The 18,980-nt window shown below is 37.6% G+C and overlaps 1 pseudogene; it reads right to left on the reverse strand.

Moving 5' to 3' along the window:
• LOC138155764 (ATP synthase subunit O, mitochondrial-like) overlaps window positions 1–18,980 on the reverse strand; it is a 64,432-nt pseudogene that overhangs the window by 1,117 nt on the left and 44,335 nt on the right.

Below are 18,980 nucleotides of genomic sequence, written 5' to 3' on the forward strand. Positions count from 1 at the left end.
GATCGTTTAATGTGGACTCCGTCCAGTCTCCTCCTACACTCCTCAAAGCTTCTCCACCACTCTTTCCTCCCTCCCTCTGGTCATGGAGATAGATTCCCTGCTCCTCATTAATCCCCCTTTATCTCTCCTCCCTGTCTCATCCAAAATCTTGTTCCAATAGTTGTCTTCTACTGTGAATATTAAAACTTTCTCCATTGACTCCTTCCCTTCTGTTGTTGTTATTGTTTGGTTGTTTTCAGTTCTGACCAACAGATGGGTTTTGTGACCCCATTTGGAGTTTTCTTGGCAAAGACACTAGAGTAATATGGCATATCGTTCTCTAGCTCATTTTTTAGATAAGGAAACTGAGGCAGACAGGGTTAAGTAATTTGCCCAAGATCACATGGCTAGTAAGTGTCTGAGGCCAGATTTGAATTCAAGAAAATGAGTCTTCCTGACTCCAGTCCTTGCACTCTATCCACTGCACCACCTAGCTGCCTCCCCTGCATACTTATATTGCTCTCTCCTCTCCAAAGGTGGTCAACAGTCATGCTACAAACATCAAGGAAAATGAAGACAAAAACAGAGGTCGTCGTATATGATGAACTAGCCTCAAAGAGAGGAAGACCTAGGATCATGTCACATTTTAGACAATATAGGCTGTGTGGCTCTGGGTAAATACTTTAAACTCTCAGTACCCTACACAACTCTCTAAGACTCTAAGTTACAGAGAAGATGTTGATTAGCATTGGTGTGGGGATTTTCTCCACCTGAAAATTCTGTATATGAATGAAATCACAAGTCTAGTCTACATGCCATTATTTGATGATCTAGACTCTTTCAATATGGTGGTAGGGACACAAACTTGATTTCAAGGAGGTGAAGCAAGAATGCATGGTAAAGAAATGGAACCATCCAACATATGAAATTTTTGGGAAGTTTAGTGGGAAAACCATCATGGACAACTTTTCATTCTAGGTCAAGTTATGTGGATATTGTTCTCTCTCTCCCTCTCTCTCTCTCTCTCTCTCTCTCTCTCTCTCTCTCTCTCTCTCTCTCTCTCTCTCTCTCTCTCTCTCTTTGTATGAAGAGATCACTGAGGGGGTCAGAACTCTGCCATCCAGACACAATATGTCAGGTTTGTCATCATTCTTTTGAGATGTTAGAATCATTCTCAAAAAATGACATTAAGATATAAGGTTATGTTCAATCTCAAAGGCAAGTTACTTCAGTGCTTAGTTTTCCCAGGCTGCATACTTTTCCATGAATGCCCAAGGAGCAACTTGAAACCTCAAAGAATCAAATACCCACCAGGGATCCATACGCAAAGACAAACACAAATTGTCAGAAATTCACACCTTAACATTTCCTTACTCACACCACACTGCATAATCTCTTGCCCTTGGATTCATTCCACTACTTTCTACATCAGCTCAATCACAAATACTAAATGCACTAAGCTCCCTCACAACAAGTCTTATCTATAGTGCATCAGAATAAGACTCTAAGAACTCCCTTATTGCTTGGGGATAATCAATAACAATGAGCTGTTGTGAAGCCTTCTCCAACTCAGGTACCATCCATAAGTGTTTATCAAGCATTTTCTTGACACTAGTAGTAAGAAAGAACTCACTGACTCCCAAGGCAGCCCATTCCACTTCTGTGTAACTCTGACAAGAAGTTTTTTTCTCATATTAAACCAAAATCTTCCTCTATAACATTCACTCATTAATCTTAGTTCTCTGGGGTCAAGCAAAATTATTTTACTCCCTCTTCCACAAGACAGTCTTTCAAATGTTTAAAGACAGTTTCTATGTCATCTCAAGTCTTCTCTTCTGAAGTTTAACATTCCCTGTTCATTTACTCAATCCTCCTACGACATGATTTCAAAGCCACTCACCATCCTAGTCAGCCTCCTCTCAATATCTGTCAATGATATGATCTTAAAATGTGTACAAAACTCCTTTAACGTTTCATTTTGTTCTACCTAGGGAATCTTTTCTCATTTAATCTTTAAATGTATTTATTAACAGTCTTATAAAATAGTTCAGTAAGTTTTTGAGCTCAAATTTAGAGTCTCCCCTAAACTGGGAACTAGAAAGGTACTTTGCACAATATGAATCAAGTATAGGGCAGGAATTTATTTCATAAACACACAAAAAAAGTTAAAAGACACAAAAGTCTTTAAAGTATGCATTGACAAGACTTGAGCAATCAGTAACTGACTTAATCTCTTTACAATCAAAGAATTAAGTAGGATCTTATATTCTCCATATCTCTCAGTCAATTGTATGGCTATGACCATGTGGTCTGCCATAGGAAATCATCTGTAAAATGTGCTTAGTCCTGTGTTGTTTCCCATTTGTTTTATCAAAGACTTGGGCAAAGACAAGAATGACATTCTTGTCAAATTTGCAGGTGAAACAAATGGAGGAGGGGAAGCTAGGTGCTACCTTGGTGCCAAAATAAGAAAATTTTTTAAAGGGAGATTCGATTTTTATTTTCCTTAAAAGGCAGAACTAAGAGCCATTAGTGAAAGTGAGAGAGAGGCAAATTTAAGCTTAACATCAGGAAAAAAAACTTTCTAATAACTAAATAAGCTATGCAAAAGTGAAATGGGTCACTGTGGGAGATAATGGGCTCCCCTTCACTGAAATCGGTTAACAAAAGGTACAATGACCCCTTGTCTGTTAGGCTATAGAGAGGATTCTTATTCAAGTTAAATTAAATGGCCTTTGAAATCCCTTCCAAAGTTGATATTCTGTGTCAGCCTAACTGTTCCCCCTCTCATATTTTCATCAAGAATATTTTTAAGTGTGACATATTTATAAAGATTTTATACAGATAGAAAAGTAGGTATATGGGTCGTGAGTTGCTAATGTCCTCATAGACACTTTGGGGCAAGGAATGGTGCTAATAGTACCATCTATATCTTTTCAATACTTTTGAAATCTTTCTCTCTTTGAATTATCTTTAAAATTAGTGACTTTGATAAATGGTCAAAGGATATGAATGGGCAGTTTTTGGAGGAATAAATCCAAGCTATCAATAGCTGTATGGGGGAGGTAGGGGTTCTAAGTCATTAATAATGAGAGAAATACAAATTAAAACAACTCGAGGTACCATCTTACATCCATCAGATTATTCAACATGACAAAAATGGAAAATCATAAGTACTCGAAGGGCTATAGAAAGACATGTACTTCAATATAATGTTGGAAGATCCAACCATTCTTGAAAGCAATATGAAACCATGACTAAGAAGCTATTAAACTGTGCATGCCCTTTGACCCAGTGATACTGCTACTAGGTCTATGCCCCCCCAAAAAAGATCAAGAAATCAAAAAAGGACTCACATGTAGAAAGTATTTAGAAGCAGCTCTTTTGTGTTAGCAAAGAATTAGAAAGTGAAGAGATCTTATAAACTGGGGAATGCCTGAACAAGTTATTGTATATAAATGTGATGGAATATAATTGCATTGTAGGGCATAGTTTCAAAAAATGGGAAAACTTGTATGAACTGATACAAATTAAAGCAAGTAGAATCAGGGTAAATTTTTAGATCACAACAATACTGTAAAGATAATTAACTTTGAAAGATTTAGGAACTCTAATCAATACAATAAACAACTACAGTCCCAAAAGACTTGTGATAAACCAAGTTATCTACATTGGGATAGAGAAATGATGGACTTATGATGTAGTACACATTTTAAGCATTTTTCTTTCTTTTTGTGGGGGAGAGGAACTTGGATAAAATGGAAATTTGTTTTGCGTAACTATACATATTTATAATGGTATTTGTTTTCCTTGCCTTCTCAAAGTGGGGGAGGGAGAGAATTCAAAGTTGAAAACACAGTAAAATATTTTAATTAAAAATCAATTGCTAATTTTTTAAAAAGCATTTCACCTCCAGAATGGGTTTCTCTTGTGTGTCTTTAATCTGGTCCTGCTGCACCTTCCAGCTTCATTTCATTAGGTACCATTGCCAGTTCATATAGTATATATCACATACTAAGGTAGTTGAGTCTGACTCCATTGACTCCACTATCATTGATGATAAGAACAGCCTTCTACAGAAATACTAGAAAATTTGCTCCATTTCACATCTATTTGTTAGCCATCTTCCAGGCTCATCTAAAAATAATCTCAACATAATCTGGTACAGCTGGGTCTTATATCAAGCTCTTTGCTCATTTTTGGTTTTTGCAACTGCTTTTTTTTGTTCTCTGAATTGAATGGGATGCAGCACTCTACAAGCATGAAATCCCAGATCCAATGCAAAAAGAACTGGTCATAATTAGAGTCAACTTCTTTCTATTTCCTCTCTTAAAAATTGTCAGATTGTTTAAACAAAACCTGGGCTAGTTCTCGTAATCTCATGCTATGATTTGCAATTGCCTTTTACCTTTGTTCTAACTAGTTTGCTCCAACTTGATTGTTTTGCTTGATTGATTTGCTCCAAAATTGATTGATTGCTCAGGGCAATGGAAATCAGTAAAAGTGGACTCCACCTCATCCCAGCCATGAAGCTCAAAGGTGTGACATAATCCACCCAACCGGGAATGATTGAAAAAACTATGGTTTATTAGTGTAATGGAATATTGGAACACAGGCAACAGTTAGGTGGCACAGTGGATAGAGCTCTAAACCTGAAGTCAGAAAGACCTGAGTTCAAATCTAGCTTCAGACACTTAATATGTGACCCTGGGCAAGTCACTCAACTTCTATTTGTCCCTGTGTCTTTATCAGTAAAATGGGAATAATAATATTACAGAATAACAACAGCACCTACCTCCCAGGGTTGTTGTGAGACAATTGTAAAGCTTTACAAGAGTGCCTGGCATGTGGAAAGTGCTATACGAAAGTTATCATCATCATCATTATAACAAATGACAAGTATAAGGAATTCAGAGAAACATGGAAACATGAACAGATATGAGGTAAGTAAAGTAAGCAAAGTGAGATAAGGAGAATCAGGAGAATAAGAACTACTAGAATATAAGCAAAAAGGCTACTTAATGCCAAGTACAGTTATTTTAATAACGAATCTTGGCCCCACCTTCCTCTTTTAAATAGAAAAGTGGGAGGCCATGGTATATGCTGTCACATGTGGTTACTGTGTTGGTCAGTTTTGCTTAACTGTTGTTTGGCAGCTCATTTGAAATGGGATAGGGGATGGGGACAGGGAATGAGATGGAAGGGAGGAAATGTTGTGCTACAAAAACAAGATGTATAAGTAAAACTTTAGAAAAGAAAAAGCCTATGCCAAAATAACTGTTCACTATGGAGAAGGGACTACATTACTACAGTATGTTTCTTTTACCTACTAGATGAAACTGAAGCCAAAGAATCTTTCTTTCTCAAGGGAAAAGGATAAGCCCTGAAAATACCACTATTTAGTGAAGAAAACACTAAAGACACACTTCACCTGGCCAAGGACGTTAAACAAGAAATAGTGTTTGCAGTCAGTGATCCAGGGAAAGTAAATCACATGAAACACATACTTCCTAAGGAACTAGAGATGCCACATGCCATAATGTGCCATTGGACTGGATTTGGTATCTGCCAGCATTACTCCCTCCTGAACAGTCAGGCAACCTATTGAAAATCCATAACTTAAATTTACACCAAAGGAGATGACTTTCAATAGGAATACAAATAAGAACTCTAGGGATGCTTTGCTCTTAGCCAATAGATCTATGAAAGAAATTCCCCTTTGTGCTTTGGAGTCAATAACAAGATTTAATTTCAACACAAACCTACCTGGAGTCTGCCTCTATCTCCTACCCAGTGGAATCAAAGTGGGACACCCATGAGAGTCAATGCAGACTACCCAAATCCAAGGAAAACAACACCATGGAAACTGGTCTAACTTTGTAACTAAATTAAAATGAGTAAGAGGTGCCACTGAAAAGCAAAAGCAACAATACATAGCTAGATAGAAAACCATAGATATTATAAGAACACTGAAGATATTAGCAGATAAAAGGAGAGTGACACCCTATCCCCACCCCACCCCCAGTCATAGTCCACTTGAAAGTGCATAAGGAATCAAAGGAAAGTGAACACCTGATGGTATTTCCTGACTCGGTTAGCATTCTAGGATCATTCACCCTATGGCCATCCGATCCCCATCTTTAGGTACAACCCTGCTACTAATGCTGTCCCTAGGCAAGGGGAATACAAAGAGTCCTAGGTCAGTAGTTCATCAGCTCACCACTGTGTCAGTACTGCCAACGGCAAGCTGGTGCTGTCTGTGGTCCTGAACCAATCCCAAACAAAGGAACTACTATCCAGGCTCTCAATACCCCCCTGTTTTATTGGTGGGTAAACAAGACAGCTGCCCAGCTTGACAGCTGCAGTCAATTCATGGGAGTTGCAGCCCCATTCATCTAATAATGACCCCATACAGCTGTACTTAGAAAGCCTCAGCAAGGAGTTCAAAGCACTGCTGATTATCCTGGTTCTGTCCAGCCTTCTCAGCACTGCTAAGTAGGTTTCTCAGAGTAGTGATTCTGGGTATCAACTTCACCAAAAAAAAAAAAAAAATCAGTTCTTAGGGATTTTGGCTCCACTTCTTTTACTGATCAGTCCCTTCATCCCTCAAATATATGTTCTGCTCTACTGAAGGAATTTGTATGCTTTCTCTATCCCCAGGAAAGTGAATTTTCCTCTACTTGGCTATATGTTTCTGTGCACTCCTGTGGATATCTGAATGTGAATATTAAGCAGGCCAAGTTACCAGATGACTGAAGCCAAAAGTGAGAAATTACTACATGCAAGTCTGTTACTAATCTCATGTTATTCAGATTACCTATATCTGAAACAAGGAGAATGGCATTCTCACTGCCAGTCCTCTCAGCCTTTGGTACACCACTTTCCTAATAACTAGGTTAATTGCCCTAAAGTTCTTCAATAACAGGGTCCTTATCTTGTCCTCCCAGTCTTTCTAGGGACTAAATTTCCAGTTTATTAATTAATTTTACCAATATTCTTCTTCATTCCCTGATACTGGATATTCTAAATGCTGACCAATCAACTTTCCTGAACTTCCATCAACTGCCTGACCCACTGGGGAGTTACCCTGGTTCTTGGACCTTGTTTGGTGCCTTTGACAGTAATATAACTTGCCTTTCAAGAGAATGCAAATTCCTTGAGTGAAGTATTTATTTGGTTTGTTTTTGCTTCCCCAGTACCTAACAGTGCCTTACACATATGTACTTGGTAAATCTTAGTTTAATTCGATTTGTTGAAAAGACATGCCTCTTCCCTCTCCCCATGGACAAGTTGGGTACTTGTATTCAGTTCCATACCCTCAAAATAACTAACTTTTACCCTTGTGACATTTAATCTTTGCTCAACTTTGCAGATCCTCTTGGAACCTCCCCTTCTTGAATTTTCTTAGTATGGTTTCTCCCAATACTACCTGAGACCTGCTTCAAATTACCTCAATGTCCCTGCCTATTCTACAATTGTGTAACACTGATCTTGAATGTAAGGGACATTTTTCTGTTATTTTCAGGATTGAAAGAAAATTATTCTCAGGGCAGCCAGGTAGCACAGCGAGTAAGAGCACCGGCTCCAGTGTTGAGAAGACCTGGAGATCGAATCCTGGGCTCAGACACTTAGCACCCACCCAGAAACACCTGGCCGTGTAACCTTGAGCAAGTTACTTAACCCCAATTGCTTAGGGGTGGCCAGGTGGGTCAACGCTCCAGTGTCGGGATGACCTGGATCAAATCCGGGCTCAGATACTCAGCACCACACCCAGAAATAACTGGCCATGTAACCTTGAGCAAGTTACTTAACCCCTATTGCTTAAAAAAAAAAATCAACCAATATCTTTCTCAAATTGTTTCTTCTAGATTATTGATATGCTTTTCTATATTCAGAGTAATTTTCAGAAAGCACTTCTCTCTATATTGCCAAAGTAGAGCTGGCATTATGGTTAAGGGGCATCAGAATCACAAGTTATCTATTCTTATCCTTACCTCAATAATGTCCTTGAAAAAAAAAAATATATATATATAAGCCACATATTCTGTATATGAAGACTTACAGTGAAAAGGAACTTACCATCTACCAAAGCATACTATTCTACTTTTAGATAGTTCTAATTGTTAGGAAGTTATTTTTTTCCCAACCTAAATATAGTTCTCTACAGTATGGCAGCTAAGTGGTATAATGGCTAGAACACTGGACTTAGATTCTGGAGTCTGAGTTTGAATCTAACCTCAGACACTTACCTTGTCTGTGTGACCCTAGACAAGTCACTTAATCTCAATCAGCCTCCATTTTCTCATCTATAAAATGGGGATAACAATTGCACCTACCTTCCACTATTGTTGTAAGAACCATATAAAGTAACACATGTAAAGTGATTTTCAAAACAAAATATATTTACATATAATATATTTAAGTAGAATATTGATGTAATTAATGACCTAATAATTATTGTTATATAATTAAATATAATGTTAAATATAAACACATAAATGCTAGCTTTTTACAACTTTCACCTACTCATTCTCATTCTATCCTCTGGGGACAAAAAGACCAACTATCACACCTCTTGTATGAGCTAACCTTTTAACTACTTGAAGATGCCATCATGTCTTCCCCCTCATCACCCCAACACACACCCAGAGTTTTATCTTCTCCAGCCTCAACTGAAGTCCTAGTTCCTTCCATCAACACTCCTATGATATGGACACAAGGTTCTTCACCATTCTAGTTGTCCTCCAAGTAAATTGATATCCAATTTACAAATCTTACCTAAAATGTAGCACCCAGAATTCAACATGGTATTTGGAACTCAAAATTTTACAGAAATGAATGTTGAAAACTATCCTTACACATAATTAGAAAAAAAAAATACTACTAAGGGGGAAAGTTGCATAAGACATAATTTATAGTTTAGTCTATATTAACATTTTCTCCATCACTCTCTTAAGTTTAGACAATAAATCAAGCACTGATTTGCAGCTCTTATTTCCAAGATATAAATGCTCACACTAACAATTCAACAATTGAAGGGGGCTGATTTGAGCTGGCACCAGAACATCTTTGGGTGGAGATGAGGAGAGCTTGCTTTCTGAACATGGTGGAAAGGAGGGGGTAGCAAGAGAGGAGGAACCTTTGCTAAGTTATAGAGACAGAAGATGGAATGTCATGTGTGAGGGCCAGCTAGCAGAATACTTTGTCTATTTCATGGATTGTGTAATGTGCAAATAAACCTGGAAAGGAAAACTATAAAAAAATTATGAAAGATTTTAAATGCTCAAGAAGTTTTATTTAGTTCTAGATGCAATAAGAAGCCACTGATGCTTAGTAAGCAGGGAAGGAAATACTTTAGGAACATTTAAAATCCTAACTCTGCCATCCAAAATGGTAGCTATCCCTCCCAAATTTATATCATCTGCAAATTTGATAGGCATACATTTATTCCTTTATTCAAGTCAATGATAAAAATGACAAATAGCTCATGGCCAAGGATAACTCTGGGACATTCCACAATAAATTTTCTTCCCCATTTACTTTAACTCATTAATCATTCAGTTAGTTCCAAATCCACCTGACTGTGCCACTGTCCAGCTATCATTTCTCTAATTTTTACAAAAACATAACATAAGAGACTTTATATTTTTTGCTGGAACAATATTCCCCATATCTACTAACCTAATAACCCTATCAAAAAAGGGAGAAGATATTAGTGTGGCATGACTATTTCATAATACATCTATTCCAGTTCTTTTTATCATGACTTCCTTTTCTATATGTTTACCAACTATCTCTTTATTAATATGCTTTAGAATTTGCTAGGGATATGTCAAACTCACTGGCCCATAGCTCAAAAGTTGAAAAACTCAAACTTACTTCTATGCACTCTCAAATGTTATTTGTAATTTTAGATTTGTGTTTTGTATTAGTATCAATGGATTTATTTGGCAAATTTGACATAAGGAGAGATAGCATCCCATAGTTAATAGATATGGTCTCTGAATCAATAAGCCCTGGATTCAAATGCCACCTCCTGACAGTGTGACTCCACATAAGTCACAGTCTGCAGGGTCCCTGGAAAATTCTCTCAGACAGTAAGTTGCAAAGGAAGTGCCAATCTACTTTAGCACAAGTTTCTCAACAGATGCTTATTACACCAATGAAATCACATGTGTGGACAAAACAAAATATTTGGCATATGGTGTCATTTTTATGTTTACAATTTGATATTCTCTTACTGCTCAGGAAATGAAGAAGTATACATAAAAAACTACCACATAGGAAGTAATTTACTCCTACATTTTTCATATAAAAACATAACTTCTATAGATTATACTTCAGAGAAAAAACTTTTTATTTTCACATAGTGCTTCTTTCCAAATAGTTTACCTATAAATGAACTTTTCTAATAATGACATCCCAAGAATGGACCAGGGATTTTTTTATGTTTGACATTGAGCCAAATTTGATTTCTTAAATAAAAATATTTAACAGGTCAAAATTTTAATGATAGATTTGTTGAATTGTGTGGGATTTTTAAAAGTAACACAAAACAAAATTAATACATGATTTTGAAATCTATTCTACAAAAACATTTTTATCCCTGGGGAAAGCAAATATAATGCCCATCTCCTATGAAAGAAATAACATTATTAAAGTCTCTTGATATAAAAGGACTAGGTTTGGATTGGAAAAACACCCTAAAGATTTACAGATAATTTTTTTGCTTTTTTTTTGGAGGGGCATTTGGGGTTAAGTGACTTGCCCAAGGTCACACAGCTAGTTTTTGTGCTAAGTGTCAGAGGCCAAATTTGAACTCAGGTCCTTCTGATTCCAGGGCTGGCGCTCTATTCACTGTGCCACCTAGCCGCCCCAAATTAGAACCATTTTTTTTTTGCTTTTTGGAGGGTAATTGGGGTTAAGTGACTTGCCCAGGGAAACACAGCTAGTTTTTGTGTTGTGTCTAAGGCGGGATTTGAACTCAGGTCCTGCTAACTCCAGGGACAGTGCTCTATCCACTGTGCCATCTAGCCACCCCTACAAATAATTTAATACCTGAACTTAACTCATTTTTCTTCTCTTTAGGGAAGACAAGGCAATTGGGGTTAAGTGGCTTTCCCGAGGTCTCACAGCTAGTAAGTGTCAAGTGTCTTAAGTTGGATGTGAATTCAGGTCCTTCTGATTCCAGGGAGGTGCTCTATTCACTGCACCACTTAGCTGCCTCCCTTTCTTTTTGTAGAATGGATCTTGCCCAGGCTAGAGGTGCAGGGGCTACTCACAAACCCATTCTCAACACTCATGAGCATAGGAGATTGGAGATTTGACCTACTCTAATTCCAACCTGGAGCAGTTTCCCCTCCTTAAGCAACCTGATGGCACCCAGTTCCAGGGTCTCGCTGTACTGATGCCAGAATTAGTGCAGATGCTTGATCTGCAAAGCCTGCTGCAATTCAGCACTCCTGAGCTCGAGATTTGTCATTAAAATAAAGAGATTTGCCATCCTCAACCTCCTCAGCAGCTGGGATTAGAGGCATGTGCCACCACTCTTTTCAAATATAGAATATACTTTTTAAAACACCAAGCATGCCATAGCAACTTCACTGAGATATAACTAATACTAAGGGATAATTGGCATTGTAGTTGATAGGCACCTGCAGCTAATCCTTAAATATACCTATCTACCTTGGTAATCTTACCTTAGTGTGGTCCTACTGGTACAAAATATCTTGAACTAGAACACTTTATCTACTCAAATGAAATATTAAGAAGACATACCAATCCATCTTTCCTGGTACAATAAGTAGAACACTGAATTTAGAGTCAGATGATGCCAATTTGAATCCAAGCATTGACACTTTCTACTCAAGTGACCTTGACCAATTCACTCCATTTGCCTGAAGCTCAATTTCAACTGGAAAATGAGACCAAGATAACCTGAAAGGTCCTTTCCAAATCTGAATATGTGACCTTATAACTTTTGTTTATTTATAGTAGGTAACAATACCATAAATCTCATAAATACACCTCCCCCAAAACATTGACTACTTTTATCCCTCAGTTGCCAAATCTAGCAACTTTTTTCACATATTCTCAATGCACCTCTTCCTCTGGGAACTTCAGATTTAGAAAGAAATTCAGATGTCATCTAATCCAATATATTCTTAAATGGGAATCTCCTCTACCACATCCTTGACAAGCAGTCACCCAGGCTTCACTTGAACAACTCCCCTTGGGCTAAAATCACTAATTCCCAAGGCAACATATTCTCCTTATGGTAAGCTGTTATCATTAGGAAAGTTTTCCTTTATATTTTCATTTCTGCATCTTCCACTGCTTGTTCCCAATTCTGACAATCCTGTTTCTTTCTCACAGGGACCAACAGAACCTTTTTCTTCATCAACCAAATCTTCTATCTCCATTACTGTTTTCCTAGATCAGTCCTTCCAAGATTATCGTCTACAGTTTAAATAATGTCCATTCTTTCTTCAATCTTAAGGATGACTTTCCAAGTTTCATGACTGAGACTGACTAACTATATCAAAAATAATATGTTCTTTATTTTTGTTTCTTTTTTCCCCTACTTGGTAGATAATTATTTTAATTGATTTGGAAGAGTGTATGGCACTTAACGCTTGTAAAGAATCCTGTGTCATAAACATAATTAGAGAATGAGCACTGCTTATATTTTTTCAATTGTATAAAATACACCTTTTAAATTATAATTATAATGATCTACTGCAATTCCAAAAGAGTCATGTTATGAAATGCTATCTATTTCCAGTTAGAGAACTAATTAACTCAGACTTCAGATTGAAGAATATTTTCCTTATTTCTTTTTCTTGATTTTTTTTCTTGAACATTGATAATTCATTAAAAAATATTTTGCATGACTGTGTATCTGTGGGGGGTATATTGTGGGTGTGAGTGTGTGTGTGTGTGTGTGTGTGTGTGTGTGTGTGTGTGTATGATGGGTATCCTATTTCTTGCCTTCTCAATGGAGGGAGTCAATGTAGAACTGAAAAGAAAAACAAAATTTAAATTAAAAGAGAAAAAGTGAGAAATTTCATGAGAAAAAGTGAGAAAAGAGAGACTAATTGGAAACATCATTGAAAACTAAGCTAACTATCGTGATGCTAGTCTCAGAATCCCTCAAGAGGTTAAAGGGATCAGAGTTGTCTATACAGAATGGGAACTGGGAAGGTTATAGCTACATTTTATTTCAAAGGCAAGCTCAGTGCCTCAAGGAGAAGAAAATTATCTGGTCCTGAGAATGAGGATAGGAACTTTCACTTCAAAAGGTTGTGACAAAGGGCAGCTAGGTGGCTCAGTGAATAGAGTACCAGCCTTGGAGTCAGGAGGACCTGAGTTCAAATAAGGCCTCAGACACTTACTAGCCATGTGATCTTGAGCAACTGCCTTCCCTCCTCCAAAAAGCAAAAAAAAAAGAAATTTTAAAAAAGGTTGTAACAAAAGATCAAGAGGACAGTACTAGATAAGCATACAACGTGAGCTTTCTTCCTGTCCTCCACATCTTTTTGATATATGCTTTAGAGTCTATTTTGGAATGTCATAGGTCTGAGTCAGATCCACTCCAACCACATTGCCCAAGTGTAAAAGTAAGCAAACGCTGAATTATGGGTATGGTGGCGGCAGCAGCAGAGGCCTGAGCTAGGATCTCCAAACTCCAGCCCTTGTGTTACTCCTTTATCTAAATGCTTTAGATTCTATCACCTCCTTAGTCTGTTGCCATCCAAAGCACCACCATCCTTCCAGTCAACTAGATTCAAAATTTATTTCCCACTACTTCCCTTCACTTCTTCAGTCCAGCCAAACTGGAACATTAGCATTCCTTTGAACTCAATGTGTTTTCTTCCACCTTTGTGAATGTGCACAAGCCATTACCTCCATAAAGACAAGGCACTCTCTCCTCCCCTCTCCCATTCAGAGGCTTTAATTTTCTTTTGGGTGTCACATGAGAGAAAAGAGAATGTGGATATAGATAACTCTGAGTCAAAGTAGGGAATAATGTGGGCAAATTGGAGACCCAGAAAAATAATATCTAAGAAATATTTGAGGAAGGAAATAGCACTATCAGCCAGGGAGAGCAGGGAAGCCTTAACGGAGCAGGTAGCATCTAAAATTGAGCTGGAAAGAACAAGCAATCTCTGCCCTCAAGAAACTGACATTCAACTGAGAAAGAAAACAATGTGGGCATAGAGAAATGCTTCTCTTTCATTAGAAACAAAAATTATTTCCCAAAATTTTTCCAAAAGATTCTGACATAGTAAGCTGCTTCAAATCCCACATTCCTATGATATAAACAACATGGAATCTATCATCTTACCTTTTGAGGGCCTTCAGGGACTGTTTGTTTGGTGTTTGCTCCCCCTGGGGTCTTATACATAATAGATGCTTAAATTTTTAATTGAGTTTGTTTATTGAATTGTTTATTTCCTTATTCTGAGGTATTCTATTGCCCTCTCCACCCCCCCAAAAAAAACCATTTTTCCTGAGACTAACTCTGATCCAGAGATAGCAACAAAAAAAAAAGCATGAAATACTATAAAAAGTATAAGCTTCTTTATTTTAACCATTTGTTTGGTTGGCACATATATCATAACCAAGAGTTAGCCATTAACAAACAGGGTAAAGGTGGGGCAGGATAAAACCTACAATCCTATAGTCTGGGAGCTGTTCATTTTGGCACCATTGGTAACAGTATGAACTTCAATGTGTTGTTTGATCAAGATAATGTTTAAAAGCACAACTTCAATGCCACAGATACAATTTGAAGCATACAGGCATTTCAGCAGTTGGGATTCCGCTATTTGCCTGAAATTTTTGGTAGCTACAACATTCTCAAGGCAATTTTCAGGTATATATTACATGCCAGGTAGACGGAAAATTAGACAAGTTCTTCCATGGCACAAATGATGTCTTCCACTATTTTTATACTCATTCACAGAGCTAGCACAGTATGAGCACACAGCAAACATTTAATAAATCTTTACTGGGTTGAACAAGAAGGTGCTCCCAAAGGTAGTGAAGACTCACTTCCCTTCTGAAATCAATGATTCCTGTTTGCCAGTCACCTACAATTATTTATGCTTACACAAATGTGTATTCCTAGAATGAGAAGGTGCTTAGCTACAATGGCCCTCTTTCTAGGGGAATACCCTTTTAGTTAACAATTTAGGAAAGTCCTAGCCAAGTTGGACTTCCATCCATTCTTTGACTAATATCCAAAAACTGTGTTTTTTGGGAAGACATCCAAATAGATCACAATACAAGGAGATGATTCTCCTTGTGGTGAAATGAAGCTTACATCTGCAATCTAGATGAAGGATTTCTCTAATAAGAAAAGATCTCACCTGAGGCAATAGCCAACTACAGAAAAAAAATATGAACAGGCTATACAAACATCAAGTGAGTGGGATAATCTCAGTTAAAATAAGGAAAATGTCTATGCATCAATATCGATAAAGGCAACAGAAATGTTAAGGTTTTCAATCACTAAGATTAAATGTTTGTGGCTACATGCTGTTTCCAAGAATTGTATAAGCCAAACAGTTATCCTATTCAAGAAACAGAAAGGAAAAAAAGAGAGGAAATACCATTAGTCATTCATGATCATTTTATCTGCTTCATGTTGCTTTAATGGATCTGTGTGACTTCATAAATATGGGTATTCTCTTAAACTATACAGGTCCCAACTCATTCATATGTCCTTGGTACTACACACTCCTTTTATCTCTGCACTCTCACAAACTGCCCATAAAGTGTCCCTACAATTTGGTAGAGGAGAAGGGGGGTTTACTCAAACTCTCTTGAAATTTCATGGAGATCAATGCAACCTATCTATTGCCTATGCATCACTTTACATTTTTAAAGATCTAAAACTATGTCTTTAAAAGTTTACAACTATTATATTATCTAATTCCATTTCAAATGCCGGAGGTTTTAATACTTCGATGTCTCCATGGATCTGCCATATTATTATCTGAATAACTCTTGTCACTAGCTCAGATTGTAACCTTTCTGTGCCTTCTTCTTCTGTGTGATTTTTGTCCCTATCCTTCTATATATGTTCCAAATAGGATACATTTAATATACTGGAGCACTTTGCCAAGTTTTCGTAATATTTCAAGAGCATCAATGTAGCACTCAGACTGTCCATCTATCATATGTCATTATCATTCCATTATCATCATAACTTTTGAATTAACATATCCTTAATTATTTAGTTTATAATATTTCTTATGTGCCAATCATTACTGATAATATACATTACTATATGTATGTATACATACATATACATATACGTGTGTAGTTAGTTTATGACCACTATGTCTTTGGATCATCTGGATTTTTTTTTAATTTTGAGATTATGGTATATCATTGGCTATCTACTGCACATGTATGGCTAAAAAATAATAATAGGTAGGATTTTTATTGTCCTTTAGAGCTGACAAAACCTTTTACAAATAACACCTCATTTTTATTGTCACAACAACACTGAGTGGTAGATGCTATTATTATCCCCATTCTCCAGGTGAAGAAATTGAGGTAGATGGAGGTTAGGTGACTTGTCCAGGAACAAGCAGCTAATAAGTATCAGAAGCTAGATTTCAACTCTAGTCTTTCTGACTCTGGGTCTCTATCCACTGTCACCTAGCTGCCTTTAAACTGTATTTAAATCTATGCTCCCAAGCAAATTGCATTAGTTTTTACTTTAAAAGTACTGAAACCATCCTTGAGATTTTTTTAGTTCAAGGAACTAAAGGCTCAAGCCATTAACACAACTTCCTGGTTGCCAGAGTACAGAAAGGCTACAAGGATCTCCAGGCACTCTTTATGACTTAGCTGGTAGACCATGGTGTGAACAAGGAAGTGCAATCAAATGAATTGACCCTCCACACATGTCCTTGCTGAATAGCATTCTGCTAAGTAAATCTCCTCTTGTTAACTGTTGAATGACACCCTTCCCCCCGCTAGTGTATCATTTTGTTCCAAAATCAAACATAAATTATCAGGAGTGGCCTGAGTCAAGCCCAGGACAGAACAGGTTAACTAACTCAATGGGATGTCCACTCACTTGCATGTTATAACCTGGAAAATGTGTGCTTTTCACTGAAATTGTTTTTCCATAGATGCAATAGTGAACTCTCCTCAGTACTGACAATGTTAGAATAAACTTATAAAAAAAAAAAATGAAGTGGGAGGGAGGGGCAGCAACTAGGTGGCACAGTGAACAGAGCACTGGCCCTGGAATCAGGAGGACCTGAGTTCAAATCCGACCTCAGATACTTAACACTTACTAGCCATGTGACCTCTGGCAAGTCACTTAACCCCAATTGCCCTGACTTCCTGCTTCCAAAAATAAAAAAATTAAATTAAAAAAAAAATGAAGCTGGGAAAAATAATTTTACCCAACCATATTAAGGTAGAGGAAATCTGTACTTGGGGATACAATGTTCAAAGCACTATGGAATTTATTTTTTAGATCTCCCAGAGAGATGATTTCCCCCACCAAAAAAAATGGAAAAAAATCAGATAATATTCCAATGACCAAAGGAAGCGACAAGCTAGATAACTGATGATGTGCCATCCAAATATTGCATTGGTATCCAGGAAGAACACAAAGACCTCAAGGAAAGGCTCCAGTGCACTGCTGAGTAGATCCACTATGGAGAATTAATATGTCAAAGACAAGAATTACACAATATGAAAATCATTTCCAGATTGTGAACTAGTCTGGTGGGAAAAGTAATTTCACAGATGACGTCATAGATACACAGAAGTGCTGGAGGATTATTGGGGGGGGGATAGATGGGGTGAAGGGGACAGAGTTAAACTAATTTCTAGAATAATTATGGATTACACAAAAGGGGCTTCAGAATGTTGTCCTTCAAAGTAGTCACCTTGAGAGATAACACTTTTAATCCTATTTCACTTGTCCATCTCATCATCTCCCATGTATTCAATTGTAATCTTTGTCCTGATGATCCTTGGATCTACTTCTCCAGCCCTCAATTCTCTCCTAAATTCAAGTCCCACATCTCCAACTACCTATTGGACATGTCAGACTAGACGTCCCAGAAATATCTTAAGTTCTACATATCCAAAATTGAATTCATTATCTTTCACCCAAAACTCTCCCTTCTTCCTAACTTCCCTATTACTGTTGAGGATGCCACCATCTTCCCAGTGATCCAGGCTTTCCCACTCCAGTCCATCATCCACTCAGCTGTCAAACTGATCTTCTTTAATCATAGTTCTGACCATGGCACCCACCTCTTCCATAAACTCCAGTGACTCCCTACTATCTCCAGGACCAGACATAAAACCTGTTTGGCTTTTAAAACCTAGCTGCCTCCTACCTTTCCAGTCTTCTTACGCCTTAATCTCCTCCAAACACTCTTCAGTTCAGTGACCCTGGCCTCTTTTTGGTCCCTTGCACACAAAACTTGAGCTCCTTTTTGTTGTTCAGTCATTTAGTCATGGCCAATTTTGTGACCCCATTGGGGTTTTCTTGGAGAAGAGATTGGAATGGTTTGCTACTTCCTCCTCCAGCTCATTTTACAGATGGGGAAACTGAGGTAGACAAGTTTAAGGGGCTTTCCCAGGGCCCCATGGCTCCTCAGTGTTTGAGGTCAGATTTGAACTTAGGAAGAGAAGTCATCCTGACTCCAGGCTCAGAGCTCTCTCTGTTGAGCCACCTAGCCACCTCCCATTTGGCCTCCCAATGCCAGGCATTTTTCCTGGCTGTTTTCCATTCCTAGATTCTCTCCTTCCTCATCTCTATCTCCTAGCTTCACTAGCTTCCTTCAAGACTTGGCTAAAGTTCCACCTTCCGTAAGAAGCCTTTCCCAGTCCTTCTTAATCACAGTGCCTTTATCTTCTTGATTATTTCCAATTTTATCCTGTATAGTTTGTTAGTACATAATTTTTTGCATATTGTCTCCCCCATTAGACTGTGAGCTCCTTGAGAGTAGTCT

This window comes from Petaurus breviceps, unplaced genomic scaffold (assembly GCF_028583685.1).
Source record: "Petaurus breviceps papuanus isolate PSGF00001 unplaced genomic scaffold, PetGlider_PUasm1.0 98, whole genome shotgun sequence".
In the NCBI taxonomy this organism is placed as follows: Eukaryota; Metazoa; Chordata; class Mammalia; order Diprotodontia; family Petauridae; genus Petaurus; species Petaurus breviceps.